This window comes from Loxodonta africana, chromosome 10 (genome assembly GCF_030014295.1).
Source record: "Loxodonta africana isolate mLoxAfr1 chromosome 10, mLoxAfr1.hap2, whole genome shotgun sequence".
In the NCBI taxonomy this organism is placed as follows: Eukaryota; Metazoa; Chordata; class Mammalia; order Proboscidea; family Elephantidae; genus Loxodonta; species Loxodonta africana.
In genome coordinates this window covers 94,144,314-94,159,608 of record NC_087351.1, presented here as the reverse complement: position 1 = coordinate 94,159,608, position 15,295 = coordinate 94,144,314, and positions in this window count along the sequence as shown.

Below are 15,295 nucleotides of genomic sequence, written 5' to 3'. Positions count from 1 at the left end.
AACACAACAAGAGTGTATGTAGAATAAGATCTAAATAAAAGGAAATGAAAAAAGAAAATATTAAACGAGGGATGGACTTCACACAAAAATGCATGCTAAAACTGGGCTACAAATTCGGCCCTCAACTTGCTAGCAGCCAACTCAAAGAGGAAATTAAGAAAATGTTCAGCTTAGAAGCACCATGTCCTTGGATAAAAAGTCTGGATAGTATAAATTTTGGCAAATGAGAAGCTGGATCACAGATTTACTTCTGGGAGCACAAACAGCCACCCCAGGTTCTGACCTCAGCTAGAAATAAATGTGGGAAAGTCAGATGTCAGCTGTAACATCAACAGTTTGCCCATTCAACCAGAGCTGCTATGATGCCTATTTACCACTTACCCTCTTTCTGTCATTAAAATTAGTCCTGGGTCTTCTTGAGAAGCAGCCTTTCTCCTTTAACTTGCCTTGTGATACTTCTATTGGCTATATTGGCCTTGAAATTTGCTTATACTGTTACAGCATGGAGCCCTGGTGGTGCAGTGGTTAAAAGCTAACCAAAAGGTAGGCAGTTCTAATCCTGTCCCATAGGGTCACTGTAGTCAAAATCGACTCAATGGCAACGGGTTTGTTTTCAAGTTGCAATGTATACATTAATATATGCAAATAAGAACTTAGAATTTCTGTAGTAAGAGCTATTAAAAAATGGATTTTTACTTTTTAGGTATTTTTCATGGATTAAAAAAAACCAAGCCAGTTGCCATCAACTCTATTCCGACTCATAGTGACACTATAAGACAGTAGAACTGCTCCATGGGGTTTCCAAGGAGTGCCTGGAGGATTTGAACCACTGACCTTTTGGTTAGCAGCTGTAGCTCTTAACCACTATGCCACCAGGGCTTTCCTTTCATGGACAGGAACATAAAATAAGCTTTAGAATCTACCAGTTCAAAAGGAGATGTTGCTGTGTCATGGGTCTTCTAATATTCTTCTCATCATTTCTGCCATGGCTTAGTCATCAGATTGAACAAGCTTATAATTTAATCCTGAAAATCCTACCAGAATTTTAGCTTATTTTTAGTATATTTTGAGCAAAACTCTGATTTTCCTAGAGGCCAAATTCTTTTTCTCTGAATTTCGTTTAAACATGGCCTAGCGTTAATGCTGAATTGGGTGTGAAATCCCCACTTCCGAAGACCCCACATAATTTTTTCCCAGGTAAACTGAGTAGACTTTGAAAATTAACTGACTTAGGAGCATTCATATAAATGTGTTTGTTGTTGCTCAGTCTTCTTTTCCCTTCTACCACCCAATACAATGTTAAGGTTCTTTGGCCTCTCAGGATTAAAAGGAATTTATCATAAGTCTTACATGTATTAGATATGAGATCCAGGTATCCTAAATAAGGATTCTAACCTTGGAAATGAAGAGGTCATTGGGTTTTACATGATTCAAGACACAAATGTGAGCAACAGAAACCTCCATTCTTGGAAACATTTATTTCAAGACGTGAAAGCACAGCTGTGGGTTTCAGAGTTCACCCGACTGGGTTTCCCCCACCCTACCTCCCTTGGCCTTGCCCATAAAGTGCTTTACTTAGAAATTTTTGATTAATTGAACTTAGGTTGTTCTACATGAAATATCTTGAGATGAGTAGAGACTAATCTTGGTTGGGCAGAGGGACCGCGGCGGGGGAGTGACAGACCATTCAGCTGGTCTTGTTCCCTTTATATACTAGTAAAGAATTTACTTGAATTTTTCCAACCTTCACATACATGTTATTTTCTTTTTTACATACAATTTGGAGAATGTTGTTTAGCTGATAACGTCTTACACAATCCACAGAATGTACTTCCAGGACAGGTGAGAACAGCAGTCTATTTTTTCTCTTGTCCTATTTTGACTCTTTGAGGTCCTGGGTGGTGCAGTTTATTCTCGACTACTAACTTCAAGTTTGGTAGTTGAAACCCACCCGGCAGTGCCTTGGAAGAAAGGCACTGCTTCCGTAAAGATTACAGCTAAGAAAATCTTATGGAGCGGTTCTACTATGCAACAGATGGGGTTGCCATGAGTTGGAATCGACTCAATGGCAACAGGTCTGGTTTTGGGTTTTTATTTTGGCTCTAGGTGAAATACTGCTGCTAAATGGAATTGTCCACACTAGAGCTATGAACAGCAGCCTTATTATTTCAAAGGCAAGAAATGTGGTAATCGAAGAAGTCTTAAGTTTGTTTAATGGGTATCTGTATTTCATCACTCATTGGAGACGTAAAAATAATTAAAACCTCGTAACTAACTTAACTGATGCTTTGTGTACTTCTCAGGGTAGCTAACCAAAGAAGAATCTAGTAAGTCGCACAAAAAACAGTAAAGTAAGTCAGGGATGGGACATTTATGCCTTGAAGCAACAAAACAGAAGTTCCACAAGTTGGGATGAAACATAACTTTAACTGCAGAAAAAATTAATTGCATCCTACTAGACCTATTGCCACTAATCGAAGGGGCTTTATAATCATAAGTGAGTTACAATTCTGGTGCAAGAGTCATGACCAATGGGACCAATGCATAGGTGAGGGGTCCAGACAAAACTCTCCATTGGCTACAGCTGGGTCTTCTTCCATGGACCTTCCCCAGTTGCCTAATCCCTGCATAGAAGGGATTATGGATCTCCTGACCCTGAATGGCCCTGAAATGCAGAAGGAAGAAAGGAAGGGTGCCCTAGTAAAGAGAAGGAGTTCTGGACTGGGCTCTAGTCTTCATGGGGGGTGGTCTTGGGCAAGTCATTCACTCTACATGATTCTCATAAGCATCATAAAAGTGATTGCACTGGATGGTCTCTCAGATCCTGTCCAGGCCTTAGAGGTCTTAAATACCAAAAGCAATTGAATTGACTTATTTTTTCACCAAAGGTGCCTCTTCCAGGTCTTCATGGTGTTCATCACATGCTGGAAATGGCACATTCTGCCATCCTAAAATGCTTCATTCCAGATAATTTACGGGTAAAGTTACCCTTCATGTTAAAAAGGTCAATCTTACAATTTATAACATAGGTTTCATTTCATCATTCAACAACCTTTATTAATCATCTAGTATGTTCCAGGCACTGAAATGTGCAATAGATTTAAAGATGAATATGAGACCAAGCTCTTGTCCTCTGGGAGTCATGGTCACCACTGATGGATTGAACACAGTATATGACAGACACTATGTACTTTTCATGCACTGTTGAATTTAATCTTAAGTACTCCATGATGTTGGTACTATTAGTATCATTGCCATTTAACAGATGAGGAAACCAATGCTTAGGTGCTAAGCAACTTATGGTCACACAGCTAGTATAGACCTTAAAACAGGAATTCAAATAAAAGACTGTCTGGACTATAAGATCCAAGTTCTTAATTACTCTGTTATGCTGTCTCCTTAATGCAACATGGTAAAGTTTATACTGGAGGTATGAACACTGCTATGGGGGAACAGAAAGGATGGCAACAAAAGAAATGACATTCTCTAATTTACAAGTCAACTTTGTTCTGGTGCATGCTTGTGTGCTGTTCTCTTTGTAGCCACCACCATCACCAGCTACAGTGGGGTCAATTCTGACTCATGGTGACCCCATGTGTATCAGAGTAGAGCTGTACTCCATAGGGCTTTTTTTTATTATTATTATTTTTATTGTGGGTTAGGTGAAAGTTTACACAGCAAATTAGTTTCCCATTCAGTAGTTTGTACATAAAGTGTTCCATGACATTGGTTTCATTCCCTACAATGTGTCAGCACTCTCCCCATTTCTGTCCTAGATTCCCTATTTCCTTTCGTCCTGATTTCTACTTCTTCTTGCCTTCTCATCTTTGCTTTTGGGCAAGTGCTGCCCTTTTGATCTCGTATAATCAGTTGTTCTAAGGAGCACATTCCTCCCAGGTGTTGTTATTTTATGGGCCTGTCTGTGGTATGGCTGAAAAGTGGTCTCCGGAAATGGCTTCAGTTCCAGTTCAGAAGGGTTTCTTAGGCCTATAGTCTCGGGGGTTCCTCCAGTCTCTGTCAGACCAGTAAGTCTGGTCTTTTTTGTGAATTTGATTTTTCTACAATTTTTCTCTCACTCTGTCCAGGACCCTCTGTTGTGATCCCAATCACAGCAGTCGATGGAGGTAGCCAGGCACCATCTAGTTCTTCTGGCCTTGGGGTCACATAGGGTGGTTCATGTTATCCATTAGTCCTTTGGACTAATTGCATCCTTGAGTCTTTGGTTTTCTTCACTATCCTTTGCTCCAGACAAGGTGAGACCAGTATTTGTATCTTAAATGGCTGCTTGCAAGCTTTTAAGACCCCTGACACTACTCACAGAAGTAGGATGCAGAATTTTGTCTTTATGAACTATGTTGTGCCAATTGATGTAGATATCCCCTGAGTCTATGGTCCTTCACCTTCAAGCCTAGAAACTTTATCCCACGAGGTGTTTGGTTATGTCTAATAACTTGCCCTGACTATGGCCCTTGTGTGCTCTATTGTCTGTATTAATATATAAGCAACACCTACAGTTATGTATGTAGAAATATCCACCACCAAACCTGTATCTGCAGGTGGGTATGTTCCCATATACCCTCCCACACCTCTTGGCATACCTATCTACTTATGTATCCATTCATAAATTAGTGTTTGTTAATACTATTGCTGCAGGATTGTCACACTATACTAATTACTGTTGCTGCCCTTTGTTCTTACACTCCTATCAGTGTCTTCCCATGCCTTGGTCATGTTTCCAATAGGGTTTTTAACTGGTGATTTTTTAGAAGTAGATCACCAAGCCTTTTTCCCAAGACACTTCTGGGTAGACTGAACTTGCAACCTTTTAGTTAGCATCTCAGCATTTTAATCTTTTGTACCAGTGTTTATGGTTATCTACTGCTGCTTTATAACTTAGAGGCATAGAAACAACATCCAGGCACATTAGGATTGGCTTGTCCCTGTCTCCTCATGTCTGCGGCCTCCACTGGGGTGGTTGAATGGCTTGAGTAGCCATGTGGCCTCCATTTTGCATCTGCTGGGGCTGGAATGGAGCCCTGGTGGTGCATGGTTAAGAACTTGGCTGCTAACCAAAGGGTCAGCAGTTCGAATCCACCAGCTGCTCTTTGGAAGCTCTGTGCGGCAGTTCTACTCTGTCCTATAGGGTCACTATGAGTCCGAATCAACACAATGGCAATGGGTTTTGGGGGCTGGAATAATTGAGACATGCGTCTTCACTCATGTCTAGTGCCTGGGCTGAGATGGCTGAAACAGCTGGGAGCAGCCAGCAAAATTCCCTCAGAGTAAGCAGTCCAAGCAAACATGTTCCAAGAGCCCAGGTGAAGCTGCAAGGCTTCTTAAGGACCTAGTCTTGGAAGTCCCAACATGTCATTCCCATTACATCCTATTGGTCAGTAAGTCACGGACAGCGAGGGAAGAGGAACAGCCCAAGGCATGGAGGAGTAGACTCTACTTCAATAGGTCCTCAGTGGAGGATCCTCATGTGCAGACAAGCAGGGAAGGAATGGATGGATGGTCCCCGTCTTGGAGATAAGGTACCACAGTCATGGATTCCTTTTCCTCCACAGCTTCAACAAACTTTGAAGTTTAAAAATAAATATTCAGTTAGTTAGTTATGGAAATCAATGTGTTTCACTTGCTTCTAGGTAACTTCTCTGTATATTTGTTGTTGTTAGCTGCCTTCAAGTTGGTCTCCGATTCATAGCGACCCCTTGCAAAACAGAAACGCTGCCCTGTGCTGCCCAATCCTGCACCATCCCCATGATCACTTGCAGATCAGGCCATTGTGATCCACGGGATTTTCACTGACCGATATTCAGAAGTATATTTCCAAACCTTTTTGGTCTGTCTGAAAGCTCCACTGAAACCTGTTTAGCATCATAGCAACACGCAAACCTTCAGTGACAGATGGGTGGTGGCTGAGCTTGAGGTGCATCAGCCAGGAATCTAACCCAGGTCTCCATATGCAAGGCAAGAATTCTACCACTGAACCTCCTCTGCCCTCTCTCTGTGTATAACTTGTGCTATTAATTGTAGGAATACAAGGGTGGTACAGTGAATCAGACACCAACCCATCCTTAAGGTGTTCCTACACAATGGCCTCCAGGAGCTTTTCAAGACCAAAGCTGTTTCCCTGATTTCAAATTTCTAAGAGCTTCTAGTTTAACTCCAACTGCTACCAACTCTGTTTGTCTAAAAATTTAGAACTAGTCCTCCCACATCAATTTCCCTGAAATGGCTGAGCTAGCGAAAAAAGGCTAAAAGAGCTAACCGGGGAGTGTGTGCCTGTGCCATGCTAAGGACCCCTTAGTTGTTCAATTCTTCAAACTGCTTCTTGCCTTCCGGTTCTGCTCATACACTGCTTCTTCCTACCTTCGGCCAGGCTCCCTTCTTCCTCCTTTGCTCAGGTCTCTGCTCACGCTTGCCCATCCCCCACATTAACTCAGGCCCACCTGTTAAACAAGGAGTCCCGATGGTCCAGTAGCCAAGCCGGGACAATGGGGTTAAGTGCTTGGCTGCCACTGAAAGATTGGCAGTTGGAACCCACGCAGGGGCTCTGTGGGAGAAAGGCCTAGCAATCTGCTCCCATAAAGACTGCAGCCAAGAAAACCCTGTGGGGCAGTTCCACTCTGTCACATGGGGTTGCTACGAGTCAGAATTATTTCGATGGAAGCTAACACCACCACCACCTGTCACACACCCCTCTGTATTCTTCCTGCATGGTGCTTCTTGTCTATTTGCAATGTTCACTTAATCTTGGTCTCCCCTCCTGGACTCTAAATCCCAAGAAGATAGGCACTATGTCCGTCTTAGTCACCAGTGTGCCCAGAGCTTGGCACAATGCCTGACAGGCAAAATATCTTTGATTAATGTTTCAATTAGTAGATAGACTTTCCAGTAGTGAGAACATTAAGAAAGGTGGTTAAGATCCAGAGTCAGCTCTTGGGAAAAAAAAATGTACTTGAAGAGTTTATGTGGTATTGTGTGACTCACCACTTCGTGTGCGATTTCTGTGGGAGAATGAACTCCCTGCCCTATTCTCTCTGTACCCACGCAGGAAGGAGAAATCGCTACAGGGCAGACAGCTCTACAGGAAGGAGAGGAAAGGGGGTGTATCTGGCATTTGCCACCAGCATGGTTTATGGCAGGGAGAGAGGGTACCCAGGAATGACAACACCTACCCCACGGGCCTCATGGGCTGCGTTACAGAAATAGGGACAGGGGTTTCTACTTTGAAAGTGCCCCACTGAAGCGACAAAGCACTTTACAAACTGAGAAGCAGAAAACATTTAATGCTTAAGCCACCACTGAAAAGAAACCAAGACAACCTCTGCCCTCCTAGCTACAGTGTGACAATTCCACCCAATACTTCCTGAATGTCTCATTATGTCCAAGACCTCCTACCAGGAAGGAGGAGTGAGGAGATGAGAACACTGAGGAGGCTGGGGCTTACCTGGACCACTGTTGCTACCTGAAAATGCTGTGATACCAGTGTTAGCTGTGTAGACGGGAAACGAGCCTTTCCAAATGGATCTTTCTTCATCTGGTAGGCTGACACTCCAGGAGAACATAACGATGAAACGCTTTTAAGGGATATAGTTGGGAGATTTTCTTAGATTTTTCTAAAACTCTTACCAAGTAAGGGTGCTCTGGCCAAAGTACTATTAAATACTGGAAACTCTGAAGTGTTCAATATTCTTTATTAACGAAGAAGCCTTGTCCTTTCTTATAGTTTTGTGCCTGGGGGAGACACAGCGCTACCTTCATTCTATTTCCCTCCCCCAGCTAGCCGCCTTCTGACCCATTTTGCTTATGTAAAGGAAGGGCAGCGCAAAGAAACCCCAATACCCAACCCAGGCAGTCTCCTCTGACTCTACCCACCACCGCTTCTCTCAGGGTGAACAAGATTGTATTGGGTTAGGGTATAGATGCTCCAAGCTCCTTTTGTGTTTAAATTCTATCTTACGTCTCACAAAGTTCATTGTTTTAAATCTGCAGATAGTTTCCTCTGAAGTGTGGCTTTGCAGTACCATAGCTTCCAGTAGAGGGCCCCAAAGAACTACATCTGAGGGAAGCTGAGGAAAAAAAGACGAAAGTTTTTGCTTGGGGATAGGGGAGATCCAAGGGGCTTAAGCTTCCCAGCGTCCCTGAGTAAAATCGTTGTAACTACTAGAAGCATCACAGACATTAAAAAGTACACTGGACCAGAGTGTGAGTTATGAAATGACACAACGCATTTTTGCTTAAGTATCACTGAAGGGTGAATACTTCACTGTCGGCAAGTCATCTGTCCTTTGCCTCCCAAAATATTTTAAACCAGTGTAGTGGACTAAATGGTACCCTCCCCCAAAAGATATGTAGGTATCCTAACTCCCATAACTGTGAACGTGACCTTATTTGCAGAAACGACTTCTGTAGATGTAATTAAGGATCTGGAGATGAGACCATTGAAGTTATGCTGGCACAAGCCAAGGAATACCTGGAGCTACCAAAAGCTGAAATAACCAAAAAACAAAACAAACATGTTGCCGTGGAGCCTATTCCTACTCAATTCTACCCTATAAGAGAGTAGAACTACTCCACAAGGTTTCCGAGGAGCAGATGGTGGATTCAAACTGCCAACCTTTTGGTTAGCACCGTAGCACTTAACCACTATATCACCAGGGTTTCCAAAGCTATAATAGGCAAACAAAAACAAACCCGTTGCTGTGGAGTCGATGCCAATTCATAGCAACTCTATAGGACGGAGTAGAACTGTCCCATAGCGTTTCCAAGGACCGGCTGGTGGATTCAAACTGGCGACCTTTTGGTTAGCAGCCTGAGCTCTTAACCACTGTACCACCTAGGCAAGGAAGGGAATATTTTTTTAGAGGCTTCACGGGAAACCCTGGTGGTGTAATGCTTAAGTGTTAGGACTGCTAACCAAGAGGTCCGCAGTTTGAATCCCCCAGGCGCTCCTTGGCAACTCTATGGGGCAGCTCTACTCTGTCCCATAGGGTCACTATGAGTCAGAAACTACTCAATGGCAGTGGGTTTGGTTTGGGTTTAGAGCCTTTACAGCCCTGGTGATGCTGTAGTTAAGAGCTATGGCTGCTAACCAAAGGTTGGCGGTTTGAATTCACCAGCTGCTCCTTGGAAACCCCATGGGGCAGTTCTGTCTTACAGGGTCATTATGAGTCGGAATTGACTGGACGGCAATGAGTTTTCGGTTTTTAGAGCTTTCAAAGGAATCATGGCCCTACACAGACACCTTGATTTTTGCACTTCTGGCCCCAATAACTGAGAGAATAAATTTCTGTTGTTTTAAGTCACCAAGTTTGTGGTAATTCATTACAGCTGCCCTGGGAAACTAAGAGGGTCACATTACACTGTGCATTCTGAATGAAGGCAATATATCGCCTGGGGGGAGGAACTGGTTCAGGGGAGGGGCAAAAAGTCTAAGATACTGTGATGGTTTGTGGCCCCAGCAAAGGACCATGTTACCTAAACACATATATCTGTATAATCTAGATTTTTTTCATTGGGAGGAAGGGAGAGGACCATTAGGAAAAAAAGCTCGTTAGGGGGACAATAAAAAATTGTCGAGAAACACTGCCCTATGTCTATGCTACATACACATAAGTGCTTTTAATTTTTAAGGTGACAGGAGGAAAAATGAAGACGTAACAAAAAAAAAAAGTGAAAAACAGCTAGAACCTGTTTCTCTTTTCCTCAGAAAAAGGCATTTTAGATTCCACCTGCTTTTCTAACCCCAAAAGTACAACCAACATGTGTGCTGGGCACACAATATAAAATAAAAAATCAAGCTTACTGCCCCCAAGAGTCTCACAGTCTAGAGAGGAGACAGACTAGATTATACTTTCAGTCCAATGGGTAAGAGCTTTGATGGAGGTATGCCCAGCACGGGTTATAGCTGAGGGCCCTATTGCTCCCAGCTAGTGAAGGGAGGGGGCAATTAGGGCAGACTTCCAGAAACAGGAACCAGAGCGTAGATGTAAGAGGGCAAGTAGGAATTAGCCAGGCAAAGGAGAGGCAGGGGTTGTAGGCAAAGGGAATATTCCCATCTGAAAATAGACTCTTTTTCTGTGCTCTCTCTCAGGTCTTCCACACTCTTCATTTCTGCGGTTAGCACCCGGGTTCAGAGTTCCAATCACATCTCATGTTAAGTGCAGCCTCCATGCCTTCTCTTCTCCCCTCTCTATCTGACCTCCCCTGTAAACCAGACTAATCATCATAAAACAATTTGTAACACATATTTTCTCTGCTCAAGAATACTCCAGGGCTCACTGCTATAGGACAATAGTAATATCCAAGGTTGCTACTCAAGGTTCTAATAGCCTGAACCCTTCTTCTTCTCTACTTCCCTCTTATCTAGTCAGTTCTGTTTCCCCAGTGTCTTAGGCTCGGTTCTATAGAGAAGCAAAGCCAGTGAAATATATATATACAGAGAGAGATTCATTTCAAGGAAATGGCTCACAAGATTGTAGAGGTGGGCAAGTCCCAAGTCGTGGATCAGGCATCAGGCTGGAGGCTTCTCCTGACTCACGTAGCTACAAGGGCTGATGAACTCGAGATTGGCAGGTCAGAGGGCAGGCTGCTGGCTCACCAGCTAGGGAGGCTAACAAATCCAAGATCAGCATGTAAGACAGCAGGCTGCTGGCTCAGAGGCTGTGGAGGCAGACGAATCCCAAGATCGGCAGGTAAGTTGCTAGCCCAAGTCCCAAGAACCAGAGATCAAATGATGACAAGCCATATGCAAGATTCAGAGTGAGCAAAAGCCAGCAAGCTTTGCCAGAAAGTCCATATATGTTGGATGCAGGCCACACCCCCAAGGAAATTCCCTTTCAACTGATTGGCCAATCATAGCTATCTCATCATGGAGGTGATTATATGAGATCTCATCATGGAAGTCATTACATCATTACGTAATTGCCAAACTACATCATAACTGCCAAACCACTGAGAATCATGGCCCAGCCAACCTGACACACAACCTTAACTGTCATACCCAGGCATCACAATGCTCAAGGTAAAAATATGATCACACTGACAGTAACAAAAACGTGATTTCCTTAGCTCCAGTTCCACTTCATTACATGAGAACTTCAGACTTCTTTCAAATTCCTCCCAGTAAGTTCTTGAAGTCCCCAAGCAGGCTCAGACATGATCTTGGAATCTCCTGTTAAGTAGGGTAATGTTTCCTGTCTTCTCCAGTGGGTAGAATTTCTCTTGTGTGATCTGGGCCTCTGGGACCCTGTCCCATAGCACTCTGAGGTGCCCAGTGGGGAACGTGCCCTCATCTCCATGGGTGCCCATTGCATTCACCACCCCAAGCAACATCTGCATGTGCTTGCTACACTGGAAAATCAGTTGCCATTGAGTCAGTTCCAAACCATGGTGATCCCACGTGTGTCAAACTGGGCTCCACAGGATTTTTAATGGCTGATTTTTCAGAAGTGGATCACCAGGCCTTTCTTCTGAGGAGCGTCTGGGCAGACTCAAACTGCCAACCTTTAACTTTAACCATCTGCACTACCCAGGGACTTCCACCACACTGGAGAGAGATGAAGCAGGTCCTTGAGTTTTATGGTGGGCCCTCAGGCTCTTGCATGAAACCTGGGTCAGGAGGCTTAGGGACTTAGCCCAAGCTTCCGATTCCAGGCTGTACTTAAATTGGTCGCCTTCTTCATCTCTAGCCTACTGTCCTTGGAATACATCTTTGTGCTTTGACTGCTACCTTATGGTGAGTTCTTCCCCGTGAAAGATCCTGAGACAAACTTGGACTCTCAGCAAACACAGCTTAGGTTCTCAAGCTAAGATTCCTCTCCATCTATCTTACCTGGCTTTTGGGGCACACTGTAAGTGTTCCCTCGCCCCTCCAATCACAGTCATTTTTCCATTTACTGAACTCATTGCATTTAAAATCTGGATGTCTGTTTGGCAACATCGGTGCTGCCTTGTGAAATCTCTCATGCTGTGTTTTGTTTTAAACACTGGAAGAGCAGGGGGCAGAGGTTTGTTGACATCAACCAGACGAGTCATCCCACCGATCTGGTTGCTGAGTGCAATGACATGAGAAGTAAAGATCCACAGGCCTTGTACCCACTCCCATTGTTGTTAGTTGTCATCAAGTCAGCTTCTGCTCATCACAACATTATGTAAAACAGAAGAAAACATTGGTCCTGCGCTATCTTCACGATCCTTGGTGTGTCTGAGTCCAGTGTTGTAGCCACTGTGCATTTTGAGTGCCTTCCAACCTAGGGAGCTTATCTTCCTGCACTATATCAAACAATATTCTATTGTGACCCATAAGGTTTTTACTGTCTGATTTTCAGATATAGATGGCCAGGCCTTTCTTCCTAGTCTGTCTTAGCCTGAACGCTCTACTGAAACCTGTCCACCATGAGTGACCATACCGGTATTTGAAATACCAGTGCCATAGCTTCCAGCATCATAGCAATACAGAAGTTACCACTCTACAACAAGTGAACATACAGGTGGTGGACCCACTCCTGTAGGTCCATTCATATTCCCCTCCCCCTGTGATGGTTAAGATTGTATGTCATCTTGGCTGGGCTATGATTCTCAGTGTTTATATATGACCACTCCCATGATGGGATCTGCTATGGGTAGCCAATCAGTTGAAAGGGAGTTTCCTTGGGTATGTGGGTGGCCTGCATCCCACCATAAGTGGATGTTCTGGCTTTTGCCTGCTCTGGATCCTGCAGCTGCCTCCTGTTCATCTGATCTCCGGTTCTTGGGATTTGAGCTAGCAGCTTATCTGCTGATCTTGGGATTCCTCAATCTTCACAGCCTGTGAGCAGGAGCCCTGCTCTCCCTGACCTGCTGATCTTGGGTTCACCAGCCCCTGCAGCTACGTGAATCAGGAGAAGCCTCTATCCTGATCCATGGCCTTGGGACATTCCAGCCTCTACAATTGTGTGAGTTGTTTCCCTGATATAAATCTCTCTTTATATATTCATATGCTTTACTGGTTTTCCTTCTCTAGAGAACCCAGCCTAAGACAACCCCAGGCCTCCTTGTCTACCATCTTCCAATCTTGCTCTTCCCACACCCCAGAGAAGCTGAGAAGCAGGCACTTGATAGAAACTGACAGTGTGCACAGAAAGTGTTTCCAGCTGCCGGAAACTTCAAGATGGGTCTGGGGAAATATCTGCTAGAAAAAGTGACCTCATTTTCCCAAGAACCACCAAAGAGCCAGCGTTGTTTTAATTTGCATTTCTTTTATGAGAGGGGTTGATGATCTCTCATGCGTTAGAAGTCACACATTTCTTTTTCTGTGGACCACTGATCATGTTGTTTGCTCACTGTTCCTGTTAGCTTATTGATTTCTACGAGCTTCTTATTAGGCAAATCAATTCTTTTCTGTGAAATGAGTTGCAGGTGTTTTCCCAGTTTGATTTTTTTTTTTTTACTTTGATCCTGATGGTTTTTGTCATACTTTTTTTTTTGTTATGTAGTCCAATTTATCCATTGTTTTCTTTGTGACTTCTGAGACTTGAGTGATTACAAAATTTTGTCTTTTGAAAATGTACGTTTTTAATGAAGAAAAGATATGTAACAAAATATGAAAACTGATTAGGGGCAGGACAAGACACCTGGGTATCCCGGGTAGGCTAATAATCGAGACATTTCAAATATTCTGCAAATATTTTGTTCAAATCCATTTGTAGGACAGGATGGAGGTGGAGGAGGGGGACGGTGGGAGGCAGCAGAGCCTCTACTTTGTGTGCTCAGCAGTTCAGACCTAGTCTTAAACCTGTATCCTTCATGCAGGAAAACAAACGTTCTGAGGTAAACAGGACATACCTTCCTTAAAAGGTAGGCTGGCACCTGGCTAGAGCTCCTGGCCCCTCGGATGGGCCACCCACATCCACCCCCACACCTGAAACAGCCTATTCAAGATATTCTCTCCAGGTGCTCAGAGTACGCTCCCTGAGAGGAAATGTCAACACAGTTTGCTTCATCTCGTTGTACTTTAAGGGCTGTTCTAGCATTTTTGGTGACATCTTATTGCTTCTCATGCCCTAAGGGATCTGCCCATCTAGCCACACCTGCAACCTGGCTCTACTCTGATCAACAATATAAACAGTAATGGTCTTCTCAAGTCAGACTCAGGAAGTGCAGATCATTCCCTGGAAACACCGGGTGAGGATTGGCAATAGTTTGGGAGAAGGAAAACAAGCCTGACAGTGAAAGGAAGTGGCCGGGTGTGGTGAGAGAAACAACTTCCTCCTCTTTGTGTGAGGAGCAGAGAGGGTTCTGGAAGGGAAATGGTGCTATGCATGATCTGCATATGTCTTCAGTGGATAGAATGCCAACGGAGTCTTGTTGTGTATTAACCAGCTTTAACTAGAGGAGTCCCTCAGTGGGGAAAACAGTGAAAGAACTCAGCTGCTAACCAAGAGATTGGAGGTTTGAGTCCACGCAGAAGTACCTGGCAAGAAAGGCTTGGTGATCTACTTCTGAAAACTCAGCCACTGATGCACTGACACAGAGGGGGTCGCCATGAGTTGGAATCGACTCAACAACAACTGGTAATAATTTAACCAGAGGATCCACAATAATATTTAAATAACTATTGTTTTTTGCCATTACCCCTTAATCTCTCTTATTTTCATAGCATGTCAATTGTAATTACACACAAAGGAAGTTAAGAGTTATTCTAAACCATTATTGGTGCAAAATGAGTTAATGAGTGAAGAGGAAAGAATAGACTTTACTGGTAGTGACAACATATGTAGGTTTGTTTGTTTTTATATAGAAATTCAGTGAACAGAAAACTGTTAATACTTCAAATGTTTCTGAATAAGTCAAGAAAGAGGCAACATTGTCACTGTAAAACCATATTTGCTCATCATTTCATGTCCTGTACCACATACCTAGTACAGAATCTAAGGGGCGTCCGCAGGGTCCCTGTGCTCTGGGTAAAATGACCACCCCTAACTAGGACACCAGCAGTCCTAAGATTACAAACTTCCTGAGAGATCTGTGGTAGACCTGTGTGCTGTCTCTCCAACAGCACTCCCTTCCTCCTTGCTACCAGCATCTCAACTTTGCTCCAGGATCAGCGTGCACAGCCTGAGGGAGAATCAGGTGGGTCTAAGCCAGTCATAGCAACCTTGTGTCCTTTGGACAGTGGTGATTGGGCTAAGACAGTATTTCTCCATTTTTTCATTATCAGCACCCTGAGATGCCATTCTGGAGTCCCTGGGTGGTTAAGTGTTCAACTAAGAAAAGTTGGTAGTCTGAATTCACCCAGAGGCACCTCGGA